General features: G+C 38.9%; 1 protein-coding gene across 1 annotated transcript in view; it reads left to right on the forward strand.

The window, feature by feature from the left end:
* PARD6G (par-6 family cell polarity regulator gamma) overlaps nucleotides 1-21,580 on the forward strand; it is a 75,028-nt gene that overhangs the window by 18,010 nt on the left and 35,438 nt on the right. The gene's annotated exons all lie outside the window — the stretch shown is intronic.

A 21,580-nucleotide genomic window follows, 5' to 3' on the forward strand; every position in this document is an offset into this window, starting at 1 on the left:
GAGGGCCTTTTGCAGTTTGGGGTCAGGGTGGAGATGGGCATGTGAAGGAGGCAAGTCCTACCCTGTTCAGAGTGCCTGCCCTCTGTCTTCCCTACCAGTTCAACACTGTTGGACCAACTCAAACTGGAAAAGCTTGCCCTTCCAGCTTGGATGAAGTCTCACATCCTGTTCTTCTCTGCAAGGGCCAGCAGTAATGGGAGTGGGGGCTTCCCTGAGTTCTTAATACGTCTTCATCATCTAAACTGTGTGCTGATGGGGGATGCCTGGACCCTTAGTCTCTTAGGGTTTTCCATCTGCCTGGAGCAAAAGCAGGTCCTCCATGAGCACCAACCAGTCTACCACAACCTTCTGGAGTTTCCATATTTCTCAACACAAACTTCCAAAAAGCCTTCAATTGGCTGTTAAAAATAATTATTCTTAGGCTTCCCTGTTGGCTCAGTGGTAAAGAATCTGCCTGTCAATGCAGGAGTTATGGGTTCCATCCCTAATCCAGGAAGATCCCACATGCTGCGGAGCAACTAAGCCCATGCACCACAACTACTGAAGCCCGAGACCAAGAGCCCATACTCCCTAACAAGAGAAGCCACCACAGTGAGAAGCCCATGCACCACAACTAGAGAGTAGCCTCTGCTCGCTGCAACTAGAGAAAAACCCAAACAGCAGCGAAGACCCAGCACAGCCAAAAATAAATAAATAATTTTTAAAAATTATTCTTTGAAGTGAAAGGTAAAAAAGCCCTATAAACTACAATTCATATGAAATAAAATTCATACCTTTGAAGTATAAATTCAGTAGGGTCTAGTATTTTCAGAGTTGTGCAGTCATTACCATTATTTAATTTTAGAACATTTTCTTCACCCTAAAAAGAAACCCCATACCCATTAGCAGCCATTCTCAGTTCCTTACTACTTCTAGTCCCTAGAAACTGCTGCTCTACTCTCTTTATGGATTTGCCTATTCTGTGTATCTCATATAAATAGGATCATACAGCATATGATGTGATTGATGTGTCTCATGTCTTTCATTAAGCATAATGTTTTCAAGGTTCAAATTTGTCATACTTAATTCCTTGTCATGGATGAATAATATTCAGGAATAAGAGTATGTATGACTTGGTTTAGCCATTCATCAACTGAGTAGTTTTCACTCTTTGGCTATTCTGAATAATGCTGTTATGTACGAGTTTTTGTGTGGACCCATGTGTTTCTTTATCTTGGGTGCATACCTCGGGGTGAAATTTCTGGGCTATATGGCAATTCTTTGTTCAACATTTTTAGGAACTGCCAAACTGATCACCAAAATAGAGACATATTTTATATTCCTACAAAAATGTATGAGAGAGTCCAGATTCCTCCACATTCTTACCAACACATTGTCATTTCTCTTTTTTTCCACATCAGATGGCACATAGGATCTTACTTCCCTGACCAGGGATCTAACCCATGCCCCCTGCAGTGGAAGCGTAACATCGTAACCACTGGACAGCCTGGGAAGGCCCTGTCCCCTATCTCTTTGATCATAGTCATGCCAGTGGATGACATGGTGGCTTATTACAGTTTTGATTTGTATTTTCCTAATGACTAATGATGTTGAGCATCTTTTCATGTGTTTATTGGCCATGTGGATATCTTCTTTGGAGAAATGTCTATCAAGTCCTTTGCCCATTTTTAATAAGGTTGTTTGTCCTCATTGAGTTTTAAGGGTTCTTTATATATTTTTGGTGCAAGTCGATTATATATATAATTTGAGAATTTTCTCCTATTCTGTAAATTATCTTTTCACTTTCCTGATGCACAGAAGTTTTCAATTTTAATGAAGGCCAATTTATCTAATTTTTTTCTTTTTTTTTTTTTAATTTTTTTTTTTCCAGTGGATTTTGTCATACATTGATATGAATCAGCCATGGATTTACATGTATTCCCAATCCCGATCCCCCCTCCCACCTCCCTCTCCACCCGATTCCTCTGGGTCTTCCCAGTGCACCAGGCCGGAGCACTTGACTCATGCATCCCACCTGGGCTGGTGATCTGTTTCACCATAGATAGTATACATGCTGTTCTTTTGAAATATCCCACCCTCACATTCTCCCACAAAGTTCAAAAGTCTGTTCTGTATTTCTGTGTCTCTTTTTCTGTTTTGCATATAGGGTTATCGTTATCACCTTTCTAAATTCCATATATATGTGTTAGTATGCTGTAATGTTCTTTATCTTTCTGGCTTACTTCACTCTGTATAATGGGCTCCAGCTTCATCCATCTCATTAGGACTGGTTCAAATGAATTCTTTTTAATGGGTGAGTAATATTCCATGGTGTATATGTACCACAGCTTCCTTATCCATTCATCTGCTGATGGGCATCTAGGTTGCTTCCATGTCCTGGCTATTATAAACAGTGCTGCGATGAACATTGGGGTACACGTGTCTCTTTCAGATCTGGTTTCCTCAGTGTGTATGCCCAGAAGTGGGATTGCTGGGTCATATGGCAGTTCTATTTCCAGTTTTTTAAGAAATCTCCACACTGTTTTCCATAGCGGCTGTACTAGTTTGCATTCCCACCAACAGTGTAAGAGGGTTCCCTTTTCTCCACACCCTCTCCAGCATTTATTGCTTGTAGACTTTTGGATAGCAGCCATCCTGACTGGCGTGTAATGGTACCTCATTGTGGTTTTGATTTGCATTTCTCTAATAATGAGTGATGTTGAGCACCTTTTCATGTGTTTGTTAGCCATCTGTATGTCTTCTTTGGAGAAATGCATTCCTATATACTAACAATGAAAAAACAGAAAGAGAAATTAAGGAAACAATACCATTCACCATTGCAACAAAAAGAATAAAATACTTAGGAGTATATCTACCTAAAGAAACAAAGGACCTATACATAGAAAACTATAAAACACTGATGAAAGAAATCAAAGAGGACACAAACAGATGGAGAAACATACCGTGTTCCTGGATTGGAAGAATCAATATTGTCAAAATGGCTATTCTACCCAAAGCAGTCTATAGATTCAATGCAATCCCTATCAAGCTACCAACGGTATTTTTCACAGAACTAGACCAAAGAATTTCACAATTTGTATGGAAATACAAAAAACCTCGAATAGCCAAAATAATCTTGAGAAAGAAGAATGGAACGGGAGGAATCAACCTGCCTGACTTCAGACTCTACTACAAAGCCACAGTCATCAAAACAGTATGGTACTGGCACAAAGACAGAAATATAGATCAATGGAACAGAATAGAAAGCCCAGAGATAAATCCACGAACCTATGGACACCTTATCTTTGACAAAGGAGGCAAGGATATACAATGGAAAAAAGACAACCTCTTTAACAAGTGGTGCTGGGAAAACTGGTCAACCACTTGTAAAAGAATGAAACTAGAACACTTTCTAACACCATACACAAAAATAAACTCAAAATGGATTAAAGATCTAAATGTTAGACCAGAAACTATAAAACTCCTAGAGGAGAACATAGGCAAAACACTCTCCGACATAAATCACAGCAAGATCCTCTATGACCCACCTCCCAGAATATTGGAAATAAAAGCAAAACTAAACAAATGGGACCTAATGAAACTTAAAAGCTTTTGCACTACAAAGGAAACTATAAGCAAGGTGAAAAGACAGCCCTCAGATTGGGAGAAAATAATAGCAAATGAAGCAACAGACAAAGGATTAATCTCAAAAATATACAAGCAACTCCTGCAGCTCAATTCCAGAAAAATAAATGACCCAATCAAAAAATGGGCCAAAGAACTAATTTTTTTCTTTTGTTTCTTATGCTTAGTATCATATTGAAGAAATTACTGCCTAACCAAAGTAATGAATTTAATCCTATGTATTCTTCTAAGAGGTTTATAATTTTAGTTCTCACATTTATGTCTAGGGTCCAGTTTTAGTTTATTTGTATATAATATGAAGTAGGAGTCCAACTTCATTGTTTTACCTGTGAGTATCAAATTCCCACAGCACCACTTGTTGAAAAGATTATTCTATGCCGCCATAGACTAGAATTGTCTTAGAATTCTTCTCAAAATCAGTTGATCACAAATGTAAGGGTTATTTTCCTGGACTCCCAATTTTATTCTATATGCCTACTTTTATGCCAGCAGTACACTGTAAGTTTTGAAATTCAGAAGCGTGAATCCCTGCTATTCTTCTTTTTCAAGAATCTTATGGATTTTCTGGGTCCCTTGCATTTCCATATAAATTTTAGGGACAGCTTGCCAATTATTGTAAAAAGGCAGCTATGATTTTGATAGGGCTTGAAATGAATCTGTATTGAATTTGGGGATTATTGCCATCTCAACAGTATTAACAGTCTTCCAGTTCATAAACATTGAATCTTTTTTCCCCTCCCTTCCTTCCTTCTTTCCCTCATTCCTTTCATGCCATAAGTAACCATCTGCTTCCTGAAGATGTTTGCCAATAACTTTGAGAAAAATACTTGGCAAAATGGGAACTCATCAGAGAATTATAGGTAATATATTAGAAATGAAGAACAAGACGGCTGCTGTTCCCAAAAGTCTGACTTTATGAAGTAAAGACTGTTTATTTTGTCCTTGTTACATGTCTATATCTGTGCTCACACTATTCACGTCTTCTTTAATTTTTCAGCAATACTCTGTACACTATAGTTTTCAGTGTATGAGTCTTTCACTCCTTTTGTTACATTTATTCCTAAATATTTTAATCTTTTCTGATGTTATTATAAATGAAATTTTCTTAATTTCATTTTCAGTTGCTCATTGCTAGTGTACAGTAACAAAATTTATTTTCACATGTTGATACTGTATCCAGCAATCATACTGAACTCATCTATTAGGTCTAATAAGTAATTATTGCAGATTCCTTAGAGCTTTCTACATATAAGAATGTATCATTTGGGGATAGACATATTTTTAATTCTCCCTTTTCAATCCAGATGTCTTTTATTTTCTTCCCTAGGTGCCCTGGGTAGAACCTGTAGCACAATGTTAAACAGCAGTTGTAAAGTGGAAATTCTTTCCTTGTTCCACAACTCAGGGTGAAAATCTCTGTCGTTAACCATTAAGCATGAGGTGTTGGGACCTTCCTAACGGCTCAGATAGTAAAGAATCTGCCTGTAGTGCAGAAGACCCAGGTTTGATCCCCGGGTCTGGAAGATCCCCTGAAGAAGGGAATGACTACGCACTGCAGTATTCTTACCTGGAGATTTTCATGGACAAAGGAGCCTGGTGGGCTACAGTCCATGGGTTGCAAAGGGTCAGACACAACTGAGCAACTAACACACTTTCAGGGTTTATTTGGAAACAGCAAAAAATTGCAATTTGAGCATGCAATCTATGGCAAACCACAGGCATGTTCAGAGACCAAAGAAAGGGAATCTGCTTTTACAGGGAAAATGGGGAAGTTGCAGGGTATGTTCTAAGTGAAACTTCATTGGAGGAAGGTAGAAGTTCAGACTTGGATGGCTTCTCATTGATTGAGCTATGATGTTTCTCATTGGCAGGACTTGCTGAGCAAGGAGAAATTCTTCCTTTGGGATAGTAATGTAGTCACTTCCTGTTTGGGAGTACAAGGTATGCTTCTTCCTGTGGGGTGTGCACATGAAGATTAGTGCCTGCAAATGATGGTGAGTGGTAATGCATGAGAGCGCCCTCCGCAGGTCATTCCTGACACTAATTTTAGTTGAGGTCTCCTTTATTAATTTCCAGAGGTTCAGTTCAGTTCAGTCGCTCAGTCATGTCAAACTCTTTGCAGCCCCATGAACCGCAGCACGCCAGGCCTCCCCGTCCATCGCCAACTCCCAGAGTCCACCCAAACCCATGTCCATCGAGTCGGTGATGCCATCCAACCATCTTATCCTCTGTCGTTCCCTTCTCCTCCTGCCCTCAATCCCTCCCAGCATCAGGGTCTTTTCAAATGAGTCAGCTCTTCACATCAGGTGGCCAAAGTATTGGAGTTTCAGCTTCAACATCAGTCCTTCCAATGAACACCCAGGACCAATCTCCTTTACGATGGACTGGTTGGATCTCCTTGCAGTCCAAGGGACTCTCAAGAGTCTTCTCCAACACCATAGTTCAAAAGCATCAATTCTTCGGCGCTCAACTTTCTTCATAGTCAACTCTCACATCCATACATGACCACTGGAAAAACCATAGCCTTGACTAGACGGACCTTTGTTGGCAAAGTAATGTCTCTGCTTTTTAATATGCTGTCTAGGTTGGTCATAACTTTCCTTCCAAGGAGTAAGCATCTTTTCATTTCATGGCTGCAAGCACCATCTGCATTGATTTTGGAGCCCAAAGAAATAAAGTCAGCCACTGTTTCCACTGTTTCCCCATCTATTTCCCATGAGGTGATGGGACCAGATGCCATGATCTTAGTTTTCTGAATTCAACAAAGCTTTAAGCCAACCTTTTCACTCTCCTCTTTCACTCTCATCAAGAGGCTCTTTAGTTCTTCTTCACTTCTGCCATAAGGGTGGTGTCATCTGCATATCTGAGGTTACTGATATTTCTCCCGGCAATCTTATTCCAGCTTGGGCTTCCTCCAGCCCAGCGTTTCTCATGATATACTCTGCATATAAGTTAAATAAGCAGGGTGACAATATACAGCCTTGACATACTGCTTTTCCTATTTAGAACCAGTCTGTTGTTCCATGTCCAGTTCTAACTGTTGCTTCCTGACCTGCATATAGGTTTCTCAAGAGGCAGGTCAGGTGGTCTGGTATTCCCATCTCTTTAAGAATTTTCCACAGTTTGTTGTGATCCACACAGTCAAAGGCTTTGGCATAGTCAATAAAGCAGAAATAGATGATTTTCTGGAACTCTCTTGCTGTTTTGATGATCCAACAGATGTTGGCAATTCAATCTCTGGTTCCTCTGCCTTTTCTAAAACCAGCTTGAACATTTGGAAGTTCACGGTTCACGTATTGCTGAAGCCTGGCTTGGGGAATTTTAAGCATTACTTTACTAGCGTGTGAGATGAATGCAATTGTGTGGTAGTTTGACCATTTGACATTGCCTTTCTTTGGGGTTGAATGAAAACTGACCTTTTCCAGGCCTGTGGCCACTGCTGAGTTTTCCAAATTTGTTGGCATATTGAGTGCAGCACTTTCATAGCGTCATCTTTCAGGATTTGAAATAGCTCAACTGGAATTCCATCACCTCCACTAGCTTTGTTCGTAGTGACGCTTCCTAAGGCCCACTTGATTTCACATTCCAGGATGTCTGGCTCTAGGTGAGTGATCACACCATCGTGATTATCTGGGTCGTGAAGATCTTTTTTGTACTGTTCTTCTGTGTGTTCTTGCCACCTCTTCTTGATATCTTCTGCTTTTGTTAGGTCCCTACCATTTCTGTCCTTTATTGAGCCCATCTTTGCATGAAATGTTTCCTTGGTATCTCTCATTTTCTTTACCCATGGATTTTCATAGAAGCCCTCTATCAGGGTGGAGAAGTCCCCTTATATTCCTAATTCATAAAGTATTTTAGATCATTAGAATGTGTTAGATTTTGTCAAATGCTGTCTCTGCATCTACTGAGATGATCATGTGGCTTTGTTCTTTATTACTATTACATACTACATGATGCTCAGGTGTTAAACTGATCTTGCATCCCTGTGATAAATCTCACTGGTCATAATGTATTGTTCTTTTTGTATAGTTCTTTACTGGATATGGCCTACTAGTAATTTGTTGAGAATCTCTGAATCTATTCACAATGGATGTTAGTTTGTAGTTTTCCTGTAATGTCTTTTTCTGGCTTTCACAGGGTAATACTTCAAAGACTAAGTTGGAAAATGTTCCTTCTTCCTCTTTTACATTTTAGAAGATTTGTGAAGAATTGGTGTTACTTATGTAAATGTTTACTAGAATTCACTAGTGAAGCCATATGGACATGGGCTTTTCTTTGTGGGCAGTTTCAAAACTACTAATTAAATATCTTGTAATAAGTTTAATCAGGTTGTCTATTGTTGAGTCAGTTTCGGTAATCTGTGTATTTCTAGGAATTTATCCTTTTCACCTTGGTTATCAAATTTGTTGACATACAGTTATTAGTAGCATTCCTTTGTCATACTTTTAAAAAGAAAACTTTTAATTTTAGAACAACTCTAGATTTATAGAAAAGTTGCGAAAATAGTACAGAGAATTTCCATATGTATACCATGCCAAGTTTCCTCTGTTATTGCCATATAATGTTAATAAAATCTAATGTTATGTGTGTTATAATAGATCTGTAAATATTGATACATTTCAATGGAATGCATACTTTATTTTTCTTTAGTTCTTATCTAATATTCTTTTTAGCTTCATGTTTCAAAATCCTGTACAAGATACATTATATTTGTTGCGCTGTCTCCTTGGTTCCTCTTGACCATGAGAATTATGCTCTATTTTTTATTACCTCTATAAGTTGAATGTTGAATTTAATCCATATGTGGAACCCCTAATCCCCAGTTTGATGGCATTTGGGAGTTAATTAGGGTTACATTAGGGTCATGAGGGTGGGGACCTTGTGATGCAATTAATGGCCAGAGGAAACGACACAAGAGTGCTCCAGCATGTGAGGACACACAGTATGAAGGCAGCCATCAGCAAATCAGGAAGAGAGGTCTCACCAGATACCAAATCTGCCAACACCTTGACCTTGGACTTTCCAGTCTTAAGAACTGTGAGAAAAAAAAAAAACTGTTGTTTAAACTAGCCAGTCTATGGTATTTTGTTATAGCAGCTCAAGCAGGGACCTGAGCAGTTTTAAGGAGTGTTGGTCACTTTTTAAAAATCCGCTATCCTTTGTGGATTGTCCTTCAGTGAGATTTGCCTGTTGGGCTTCTCATTACTATGCAGAGAGTACTGGTTTGGGGAGGAAGACCACAGAGGTAAAGTGCCATTTTCATCACATCTTATCAAGAGTGCACACTGTCAACACGGCCCATTACTATTGCTGTTGACCTTGATGACATGGCTGGGAATATTTGTCCCATTTCTCCACTTATTCTTTCTCTCACTTTCCATACAGTATTTGGGATGAGCTCTGGGTTATGTTCTATCTCCTTGAAGGTGTGTATCTACATCAATTATTTGGAGTTATTCTGCATGAGAGATCTGTCTATTCTCTCCCAATTACTGTTCAGCCATTTATTATGTCATTATGGACATGTGGACATTTATTTTGTACATTGAGTTTAATCCAGTACCACTACTGATTTTGTTATTCATACTATTCCAGCTTCAGCAATTGGGAGCTTTTTCAGTTGGTTCCTGTTTCTCTTTGACATACCCCCATGATTAGGTGTTTTGTTTTTAGCACTTTCTTACTGTCTTGTATTATAAAATTTCCCAGGCTCATCTTATGTATTCTGTATACCATTCTTCAAGGAGTTTCTTGGGTGTTAGGTATGATTGTTACTACTGGGATGCTTATGATCCTTCTTAATTCCTTAAGCTCAATAGTAATGTTTCCTCTTTCATTCCTAATTTTAGTACTCCAAATCTTTTCTTCTTGACCCCCCCCAACTAAAATTTGTCAATTTTGTTGATCTTTGATCTTTTCAAAGAATCTATTTTTGCTTTTGTTATTTTCTATATTTTTTCTATTCTCTATCACATTCTGTTCTAATCTTTATAATTTCTTACTTTCTACTTGCATTGGATTACTTTTGTGCTTTTTTAGTTTCTAATGATGGTAGTTTTCAAAACTATGGTTTTCCAGTAGTCATGTATGGATGTTTGAGTTGGACTATAAAGAAAGCTGAGCACTGATGAATTGATGCTTTTGAACTATGGTGTAGGAGAAGACTCTTGAGAGTCCCTTGGACTATAGGGAGATCATGCCCATCAATCCTCAAAGAAATCAATCCTGAATATTCTTTGGAAGGACTGATGCTGAAGCTGAAACTTCAATACTTCGGCCACCTGATGCAAAGAACTGACTCATTTGAAGACTCTGATGCTGGGAAATTGAATGCAGGAGGAGAAGGGGACGACAGAGGATGAGATGGTTGGGTGGCTTCACCAACGTGATGGACATGAGTTTGAGCAAGCTCTGGGAGCTGGTGATGGACAGAGAAGCCCGGCATGCTGCAGTCCATGGGGTTGCAAAGAGTTGGACAGATTGAGCAACAGAACTGAGTGGTGGTAGTTTAGGTTATTGTTTTGAGATCTTTCTTTTTCTTTCACTATGGCTATTTATAGCTGTGAATCTCCTCTAAGCACTGTGTTAGCCAAGTCCCATAAATTTTTGTATGGTGTGTTTTCATTTTCTTTAATCTCTCTGTGTTTGCTAATCTCCATTGTGATTTATTCTTTAACCCATTGGTTATCTATTGAGTGTGTTGTTTAATTTCCTCATATTTGTGAATTTTCCCAATTTCCTTCCATTGTTGATTTCTAATTTCATTCCACTGTGGTTGGAATTATGCATATTTTGTATTATTTCTGTCCTTTCAAATTTATTAAGGTTTGTTTTAGGGTCTAAAATATGATCTATCTTGGAGAATGTTCCATGTGACAGATTTGCCTAGCTTTTGTTTATTTGGGAATGTCTCATTTTTCCTTCATTTTGAAGGATAGTTTTGCTGGGTATAGAATTCTTTGTGTTTTTTGTTTTGTTTTGTTTTGTTTTTTATTTATTTATTTTTTTTATTAGTTGGGGGCTAATTACTTCACAACATTTCAGTGGGTTTTGTCATACATTGATATGAATCAGCCATAGATTTACACTTATTCCCCATCCCAATCCCCCCTCCCACCTCCCTCTTCACCTGATTCCTCTGGGTCTTCCCAGTGCACCAGGCCCGAGCACTTGTCTCATGCATCCCACCTGGGCTGGTGATCTGTTTCACCATAGATAGTATACATGCTGTTCTTTTGAAATATCCCACCCTCACATTCTCCCACAGAGTTCAAAAGTCTGTTCTGTATTTCTGTGTCTCTTTTTCCGTTTTGCATATAGGGTTATCGTTACCATCTTTCTAAATTCCATATATATGTGTTAGTATGCTGTAATGTTCTTTATCTTTCTGGCTTACTTCACTCTGTATAAGGGGCTCCAGTTTCATCCATCTCATTAGGACTGATTCAAATGAATTCTTTTTAACGGCTGAGTAATATTCCATGGTGTATATGTACCACAGCTTCCTTATCCATTCATCTGCTGATGGGCATCTAGGTTGCTTCCATGTTGCATATAGAATTCTTGGTTGATTTTCTTTTCCACCCACAACTTGGGACATGTCATTCTGCAGCATTTTAGCCTCTGTGGTTTCTGATGAGAAGACAATTGTTAATTTATTGAGAATCATTTGTACACAACAAATTGTTATTCTCTTGCTGCTTTCAAGATTTTCTCTTTGGCTTTGGGTTTTGATAGTTTGACTATAATGCATCTAAATGTGGGCCTGAGATGATCCTACTTATAATTTGTTGAACTTTTGGATATATAAATTAAACTTAAACTTTTATCAGATCTGGGAAGTTTTTGGCCAGTGTCTCTTCAAATATCCTTTAGCCTTTATTTCTCTCAGTCTCCTCTAGGACTTCCAGATGTGTTTCTTGGTATGCTTGATAGTATGGCACAGATACTACATCTCTAAGACTGTTCATTTTCCTTCATTTCTTTTTCTTTTCTGCTTCTCAGACTAGATACTCTCAATTGACCTATCTTCAAGTTTGCTGATTCTTTCTCGCCATGTCTAATCTACTGTTGAGATTAGGGAATTTTTCATTTCAGTTATAATTTTCAACTCTAGAATTTCTAGTTGGTTCTTTTCAAACAAAAGATTTTCATCTCTATTATTCTCTATTGGTGAGACATCATTTTATGGTTTCATTCAGTTATTTGTATATTATTTCCTTTAGTTATTTATAAGTATTTATAATAGTTTATCTAAAAATCTTTGTCTAGTATGTGCAACTTCTGGGTCAGCTCAAGGACAGTTTGCATTGAGTGTTTAACTCTATTTAGATTTTTTTCCCTATTTCTTTGTATATCTCATAATTTTGTTGAAAACTAAATATTTTAAATAATATGATATGATAACTCTGAAAGTCAGATATGATATGATAACTCTGAAAGTCAGACTGTTCCCTCAGAGGTTTGTGGTTGTTGCTACTATTTGTTCAATAACTCTCCTGGGTTAATGCTATAAAGTGTATTCTTCCTTGTATGTGACCACTGAAGCTCTGCTCATTTAGCTTAATGGTCATCTGTTTATTGGACAGAGATTTCTTTAAATGATTTGAACCAATAAGTCTCCTGTCCTTTGGGTTATATGTATGTACTGGGGTACATCTTCAGCACTCCAGCAATTTACAGCTTTGCTTTAGTCTTCAATTCCTGATTGCACAGAATCTCACAGTCAGCCAGCTATGAGAGATTACAACATTCTCAGGTCTTTCCTGACCATGCCCACAGTCCTGCACATGCATATGCACTTATATATTTCCAGGAATATATCAGAGCTTATCAAAGCCTTCTTTGGACAACTCATTCCCCAGCATTTCAAAAATATTCCTCTATTTTTCTATTGTAGTAAAATACACATAATATAAAATTTACCATCTTAGCCATTTTAGGGGTACAGTTTAATGGTATTAATGTATTCACATTGTTGTGCAGTCATCACACTATTATACTCATAACTTTTCATCTTGTTAAATTCAAACTCTGTAGTTATTATAGGCTTCCCAGGTGGCACTACTGGTAAAGAATCTGCCTCCCAGTGCAGGATCCTCAGGAGACACGGGTTAGATCCCTGGGTTGAGAAGATCCCCTGGAGAAGGGCATGGCAACCCACTCCAGTATTCTTGCCTGCAGAGTCCCTGGCAGGCTACAGTCCATAGGGTCACAAACAGTCAGGACTGAAGCGACTTAGCATGCATGCATGCATACCCATTAAACAGTAACTTCCAGGGGTTCCCTGCAGTCTAGCCATTAGGGCTTTACACTTCCACTATAGGAGGCATGGGTTTGATCCCTGGTTGGGGAATTTTTTGAGGAACCTCCCTACTGTTTTCTACAGTGGATGTATCAGTTTACATCCCTAACAACAGTGCTCTAGGGTTCCAATTTCCCCATATCCTCACCAACACTTGTTTTCTGCTTTTCTAATATTAGTCATCCTAACAGGTGAGAATCACCAGCATTCCTTTTTATTGTCTTTGTCCTAGCTGGTACCTTGACTCAGGTATTTTTGTGGCAATTCCTATGCCCTATGCAGTAATCTTCATATATTACAACCCCGTGAAAAGAATTTTGAGAATTACCTATATAGTGAAGTGAAGTGAAATCTGCTCAGTCATGTCCGATTCTTTGTGACCCCATGGACCGTAGTCCATGGAATTCTCCAGGCCAGAATACTGGAGTGGGTAGCCTTTCCCTTCTCCAGGGGGTCTTCCCAACCCAGGGATTGAACCCAGGTCTCCTGCATTGCAGGCAGATTCTTTTTTTTTTTTTTTTAATTTTTTTATTAGTTGGAGGCTAATTACTTCACAACATTTCAGTGGGTTTTGTCATACATTGATATGAATCAGCCATAGATTTACACTTATTCCCCATCCCGATCCCCCCTCCCACCTCCCTCTCCACCCGATTCCTCTGGGTCTTCCCAGTGTACCAGGCCCGAGCACTTGTCTCATGCATCCCACCTGCAGGCAGATTCTTTACCAGCTGAGCCACAAGGGAAGCCCAAGATTACTGGAGTAAGTAGCCTATTGCTTCTCCAGGGAATCTTCCCAACCCAGGAACTGAACTGGGGTTTCCTGCATTCCAGGCAGATTCTTTACCAACTGAGCTACCAGGGAAGCCAATATATTTTGAAGTTTACATCTAAGTTTTCTTGTAATAAATGTAGTTTATTACTCCAGGGGCTGTAGACTTCCAGGCTCCTCCATCCATGGGATTTTCCAGGCAAGAATACTGGAGTGGGTTGCCATTTCCTTCTCCAGGAGATCTTCCTGACCCAAGAATTGAACCCAGGTCTCCTGCATTATAGGCAGATGCTTTACCATCTGAGTCACCAGGGAAGTCCCTAATAAATGTAGTTACAAAAGATAATTTCTGGGGATTTTCCTGGTGGTCCAGGGGATAAGACTCAGAGCTCCCAATGCAGGTGGCCTGGGTTCAATCCCTGGTCAGGGAACAAGACCCCACATGCAGCAACAAAGACTGAGCATGCTACAACTAAGACCCAACACAGCCAAATAAATAAAGATTTTTTTAAAAAAATAATAATTTCTATCACGTTGTAAAAATTCCATTTAAAAATGAAACTTGTACCATATAATCGTTATTCATTAAACAATTGCTGCTGATTGTTCTTAACAAATGTCCTGAGGAAAGGGCTTTTCCCAACAAGTGAGTTCTGACTCAAGTCAAATAAAGACAAACCCTGTGAACAGGGCTTTTCTAGGGACCTGTGAAACAGGTTTAATGATGACAGCTCTATGCATATGGGGCTCTGTGGTGAGCTCCCAGTTCTGGCCCCTGTAAAATTATTAGGCTGCTGGTTTTCAAAGCTGAGGAACAGAGGACAGGAAGTTAAAACACCATAAAGCTTGCCATTCTGAGATTCAGCTACTTTTCTGGAATAAACACACCTTGCATTGTTGCTTCCAAACCTTTGATTAATTTCCAGAATTCTTAAAAAGTTGGATTTTTTTACTCTCTTTGCCAGTGCTCTCATTGCTTTTAGGGAGGAGCAGCTTTTTGCTGATGATTACTCCACTGTTTTAGATATACTTCAACATTAACTTTTAGGACAACAAATAACTTGTGTTTCCCAAGTTCTTAGATTTATTGGGTTTCTACCACTCTTTTTGCCTCCTTGCTTCTTGGCCAAGGAAAAGCTTCTCAGTGACAAAGAATTTTATTGGAAACATAGTTTACTCAATAGCATATTATGTTTGTAGCAACTGAGTTCTAGGTATTATTCATTCAACAGGCATTTGTCAGAAGTATCCCTTCTTCCTGAAGGAAAAGAGTGTCAAAATAGATAAGATAGATATAGGTAGATAAATCTTTGTTTTGAAATTATAATGGTCATTTTATTACTTATTTAATATTTTAAAGGAAATAAAAGTGAGTTTCATTTAAAGACTGATTCACTTTTGCTCACTGACTTCCTTATTTCATTTGAGATAACTAAAAATTTTACAGAAGTGAACTCCACCCTCCCCTGCCATTTTTACTATTCTATTGTAGGAATAACAGGTATGGTCAGCTGTACAATTCAATAAATATTATCAAGATAATAATGGAATAACAATTTATTTATCTGGAAGCAAATAAGGAGTTGTAACATCTGTGAATTTCCCAATAATTAATGATGTTAGTTTGGGGGAAATGCTTGATTCTTTCTTTTTATTTACTTATTTTCAAAATAGTAGTTTGGGACTTCCCTGGTGGTACAGTGGATAAGAATCCACCTGCCAGTGCAGGGCACATGGGTTCAATCCCTGGTCCAGGAAGACTCCACATGCCACAGAGCAAATGAGCCTGTACACCATGACTACTGAACACTCAACTACTCAACTACTGACTACCGTACTCTCAACAAGAGAAACAACTGCAATGAGAAGCCCACACACCACAACACAGAATAACCCCCACTCACAGCAACTAAAGAAAGCCCACACAGTAATGAAGACCCAGCACAGCCATAATTAAAAAAAAAAAAAAGAATTAGTAGGTTGGTTCCTAGGAAACTTCTAGAAGTTATCATCCTTATCAATGATAAACACACAAATGATCCACTGTTGGGAGATTTTTCAAACTACTTCCTGAGTCCTTTTGATATGACCCTAATAGTCTTTGATAATTCCTTGCCTCTTAGAAGGATGAGATTCATAGGCTCATACAAATTTCTTGACTACTATCTAGAATTAGCCAGTTTGATAAGGAACCCTAGATCTTTTTTGAAAAATTGTGTTAGAATACAGAGAACAAAATACACAAAGCTAATGGAGGTGATGGAATTCCAGTTAAGCTATTTCAAATCCTAAAAGATGATGCTGTGAAAGTGCTGCACTCAATATGCCAGCAAATTTGGAAAACTCAGCAGTGGCCACAACCCTGGAAAAGGTCAATTTTCATTCCAATCCCAAAGAAAGACAATGCCAAATAATGCTCCAACTACCGCACAATTGCACTCATCTCACACACTAGTAAAATAATGCTCAAAATTCTCCAAGCCAGGCTTCAACAGTATGTGAACCATGAACTTCAGGTGTTCAATCTGGTTTTAGATAAGGCAGAGGAACCAGAGATCAAATTGCCAACATCCGTTGTATCATCAAAAAAGCAAGAGAGTTCCAAAAAAACATCTATTCTGCTTTATTGACTATGCCAAAGCCTTTGACTGTGTGGATCACAACAAACTGTGGGAAATTCTGAAAGAGATGGGAATACCAGACCACCTGACCTGCCTCTTGAGAAACCTATACGCAGGCCAGGAAGCAACAGTTAGAACTGGACATGGAACAACAGACTGGTTCCAAATTGGGAAAGGAGTACATCAAGGCTGTATATTGTCACCTGCTTATTTAACTTATATGCAGAGTATATCATGAGAAACGCTGGGCTGGAGGAAGCCCAAGCTGGAATCAAGATTGCCGGGAGCAATATCAATAACCTCAGATATGCAGATGACACCACCCTTAGGGCAGAAAGTGAAGAAGAACTAAAGAGCCTCTTGATGAGAGTGAAAGAGGAGAGTGAAAAAGTTGGCTTAAAGCTCAACATTCAGAAAACTAAGATCATGGCATCTGGTCCCACCACTTCATGGCAAATAGATGGGGAAAGAGTGGAAACAGTGACAGACTTTATTTTCTTGGGCTCCAAAATCACTGCAGATGGTGACTGCAGCCATGAAATTAAAAGACGCTTACTCCTTGAAAGAAAAGTTATGACCAACCTAGACAGCATATTAAAAAGCAGAGACATTACTTTGCAGACAAAGGTCCATCTAGTCAAGGTTATGGTTTTTCCAGTAATCTTGTATGGATGTGGAGCTGGACTATAATGGAAGCTGAGCATCAAGGAATTGATGCTTTTGAACTATGGTGTTGGAGAAGACTCTTGAGAGTCCCTTGGACTGCAAGGAGATCCAACCAGTCCATCCTAAAGGAATATTCATTGGAAGGACTGATGCTGAAGCTGAAACTTCAATACTTTGGCTACCTGATGTGAAGAGCTGACTCATTTGAAAAGACCCTGATGCTGGGAAAGATTGAAGGTGGGAGGAGAAGGGGACGACAAAGGATGAGATGGTTGAATGGCATCACTGACTCAATGGACATGAGTTTGAGTAAACTCGGGAGCTGGTGATGGTCAGGGAGGCCTGGCATGCTGTAGTCCATGGGGTTGCAAAGAGTCAGACATGACTAAGTGACTGAACTGAACTGAACTGGAGTTGATTTAAAGTATGGGGGTGTGGAGTGTGTGTAGGTTACATTCAAATATTGCAGCATTTTATGCAAGGCACTTGACCTTCTTAGGATTCTGCTGGAACAAAGGTAGGACTGTGCTCACCACTTTTCAAAGCCTTTTTACCCTGTGGATGGTGTCCTCTGATGAATAAAATTAAGTTTTTAAGAATTCTACTGTCTTTTTTTTTTTATTTTGTTACCTGTGCCTTTGGTGTCATCAAGAAATCATCACCAAACTCAGTGTCCTGAAACTTTCGCCCTATGTTTTTGCCCAAGAATTTTATAGTTTTATGTCTTATATTTAGGCCATGAATCCATTTTGAGTTAATTTTTTATAATGGTGTTAGGAAAGGGTCCATCTTCAATATGACAAAACCATTTTATTTTTTAAAATTATATATTTACTTTTCCATTAGATCAGATCACACAAGTTTCCACTGAAGGAATTAGCTGGCACAATTCATTGCCATATAATTCTTGGTATAATTACAAGAAATTGAAAAAGTGAATGGCTTTAATGACTGGGCAATAAATCTTCCAAGTCACATACTTTCCAAATCTGTTTTCAGCAAACTTGAATGTGGTCCTAACTGAACTGTCGTCTAATAGACGGTTGAAATAATTCTAATCTTAGGCTGCTCTATGGATATTTCTGGCACAAGACTTGGTGAGACTCACAAGCTGAGCATCTTTGTGCCTTCAGAGCTCTCACTGCTGTCTCCTCCTGTCACATGAAAGTCCTCTCAGTACCAACACCATGACAATGAGAAGCAGCAGAAGAATCAGTGGTACCCATGCCACATTTAGCAATCAATACTTCTCACTAAACTAAAGATTTTTATAATGTTTACTTTGGAAGACTAATAATCATTTGTCAAATCTTATAACTATGTTCCAATTTGATTTAAGAATTGCAAAGACTCAATCTAGAAACTTTACTGTAAAAATCTTGTTTTTACATTACTTGATTTATAAATGTGATAAAATACACATGCATAAAATTTACTATCTCAGCCATTTTTTAGCGTATAGTTTGAAGTGAAGTGAAGTGAAGTGAAAGTCGCTCAATCATGTCGACTCTCTGCAACCCCATGGACTGTAATCGGCCAGGCCCCTCAGTCCATGGAATTCTCCAGGCAAGAATACTGGAGTGGGTAGCCGTTCTCTTCTCCAGGGTATCTTCCCAACCCAGGGATAGAACCCAGGTCTCCCACATTGCAGGTGGATTCTTTACCAGCTGAGCCACCAGGGAAACTGACTATACAGTTTAGTAGTGTTAATTACATTCACATTGTTGTGCATCTACTCAGGAACACTTTCCATTTTTTCAAAACTAAAACTCTATACCCAATAGAAACTACTTTGAAATATTTTCACAAAGAGAGACTTATGGCCTCAGGGGTAATGTTTAACTTCAATTTATCTAATTTTGTTGTAGAGAAGAGTGATAGGGTAACCAAGCATAAATTAATAGGATAAAATATTAGTATTAAATTCTCTTGGGGCAGTGCAATGGAAACCAGAGATCAAAGAGAAAAAAGAACCTTGTTGGATTTTTTTATTGTTATAAAAGAGCTCGTTCATTCTATTTTAAAATGCATGATGGTAGTATCAAATGACTATGACATTTAGATTTCATTGACTATATTTAAAAGATCATATGATAAAATATTTATTTTTAAATAAAATATTTACAGCATGCTGGAAATTAGGGCTTCCCTGGTGGCTCAAACAGTAAAGAATCCGCCTGCAGTGCGGGAGACCTGGGTTCTACCCCTGGGTTACGGAGATCCCCTGGAGGAAGGCATGGCAACCCACTCCAGTATTCTTGCCTGGAGAATCCCTTGGACAGAGAAGCATGGCAGGCTACAGTCCATGGGGTCACAAAGAGTCGGACAGAACTGAGTGACTGAGCACAGCACAGCTGGAAATTATATCCTTTGTAACTGTTTGTTTTTATTATGAAAAATTTAGATGCCAACTTAAAGGTGTATTATCCCTTTTATACTGGTAGGTTTTCCAAAATTCTTGACGGGATATGTCACATATGAAGACCACTGCATTAGGGGAGAGGGATCCCTATGGAATACCTGAACCAAAACTGAAATTCACTGGAGACTCACATCCTAAGGTGTTCAGCATCTCACTGTGGACTGTGTCTCCACAGCAGGACTCATGAAAGGGTAGCCGCTGAGCTTCACCCTGTCATCTGTTACATTATTCCACAATCAAACCTGTAAAACAGCTACCAATTTCAAGGAAAGTTTTGAGAAAAACTTGTATTACTGTGCCTGGCCTAGGTTAGGAAGTAAGTTACACAACTGTATCAAAAGTCTATCTTTCCCACCCAGCACCACAGAGTAAAAGACAAAATGGGAGGAGAGGTTTACAAATCATGTATCTGATAATGAATTGTGTGTGTGTGTGTGTGTGTAGAGAGAGAGAGAGAGAAATCTATACATATGTAGAGAGAGAGAAAAACCGAAAGCACAGCGGTGGTTGCAGGGTCAGGGAGCCAGGAAATGGTAGTTACTGCTTGATGGGAGCAGAGTTTTAGTTTTATAAGGTAAACAGTGAAGGCGGATGATGGCGGTGTTGGTTGTACAGCAGTGTGAATGTACTTAATGCCACCGAACTGTACACTTAAGAATGGTTAAGATGGTGAATTTTATGTATATTTTGCCACAGTAAAAAAAGTTCGAAAAAAATGCTTTTATCATCTCACATTTCACACTTCTTTTTGCCCAACTTTGGAACTCATTCAGCATGTGAAGTATAGCCAACATATAGCTGGATTGACAAAGCCAGCCTCTTTATCAAACACAAACCAGACTTGCTTTCTGTCAGGAAAAAGTCAGAATTTATCTGCATTTCCAATTAACATATATTTTGAGGAAAAGTACTAAAAGAACTATGAAACAAATTGGATTTCATCTGAGATTAATACCAAGTACAGTCAGGACTATAAAAAACTGCAGAACTAACCTATCTAATACATGCTGCTTCTCATTACTTAAATTATAAGATGTGGCCTAAGGCTAGTAGTGGGGAGAGGGACAAGATGTCTGATGTCCCTTGGAGGGAAGTGAGTGTGTTGTGTCCAGTTTGGGGGAATATTTGACTGAGAATTATAGGTAAAAGTCAAAAATATTCTTACTGGTTTCATTAGATATGATTAAACTCTTCTTGTGTATTTAGTGAAAATGAGGCAAGTGCTGATAAAAACTAATTGCTCTGGAAATTAGCATATGTGAGATATCAAACAGGAAAGATGATGGGTGACTGTTATTGAAATAAACATCATGATGTGACTGGATAACTGATTATGAAAGAAATCACATTAAACTTGTGTTGTCTGCTTGATCTCGTGTCTTGAAAAGTTTTGCCAGCCCAGGATGTCTCCCTGTGTGTAAGAAGGGGTGTGCCTTGCTCCCTGGCAGTCTGGCAGCCTGCTCATGTGTGCATGCTTGGAGAAAATATTGAGATGTAATGGGGAGAGGGCAAGGGGATAGAGGAGAGCATGCCCCTGGACCTCAGCGTGTGGAGCAGTCTTTAGTTTAATTAGCCATTGAAGGTGGCTTTTCCCAAACTTGAAATTTTTTATTCCAGGGGCAATGAAGAATGGTGTTTTCCTTTGCTTTTTAAAAGGGAAATGGGATCTGACACTGTTTCTCAGAGATCTGTGTAAGTTGAGGTCTAGAGATATTCCCTTTAAGTCAGTGGTTTTATCTTCATGATTCCCAGACCAGCAGCATCAGCTTCTCCTGGGAACTTGTGAAAAATGCACATTCTTGGGCTGCGTTCCAAATTAGCCAGTTCCAGAACTCGGAGGTCTTCCATGACTGATGCCTCCCCAAATTTTAGAGCCACTCACACCTGCATGGTTTGAGTTGCATTGCCCTTGTAGTTGACATAATGTCTAGGTGATGTAACTATTAGTTTTATGTAAACATTAGACATTTCATTTTTGTGTGTTTTGGAACCAATGTAATTAGTTTTCAGTTATATAGAAGAACACAAAGTCTGTCCTGCCTGATGAATAAAGTTCCCTTTTGCCAAGTGAGGAACAACAGCGTGTCCTAAGCCAGCAGCCTCAGGCCAAACAAATAGGCGGTGTCCTTAGATCACTGGACAGGTCAGCCTGTGGGAGGTGACCCAGGGTA

Source organism: Cervus elaphus, chromosome 27, assembly GCF_910594005.1.
Source record: "Cervus elaphus chromosome 27, mCerEla1.1, whole genome shotgun sequence".
Taxonomy (NCBI): domain Eukaryota; kingdom Metazoa; phylum Chordata; class Mammalia; order Artiodactyla; family Cervidae; genus Cervus; species Cervus elaphus.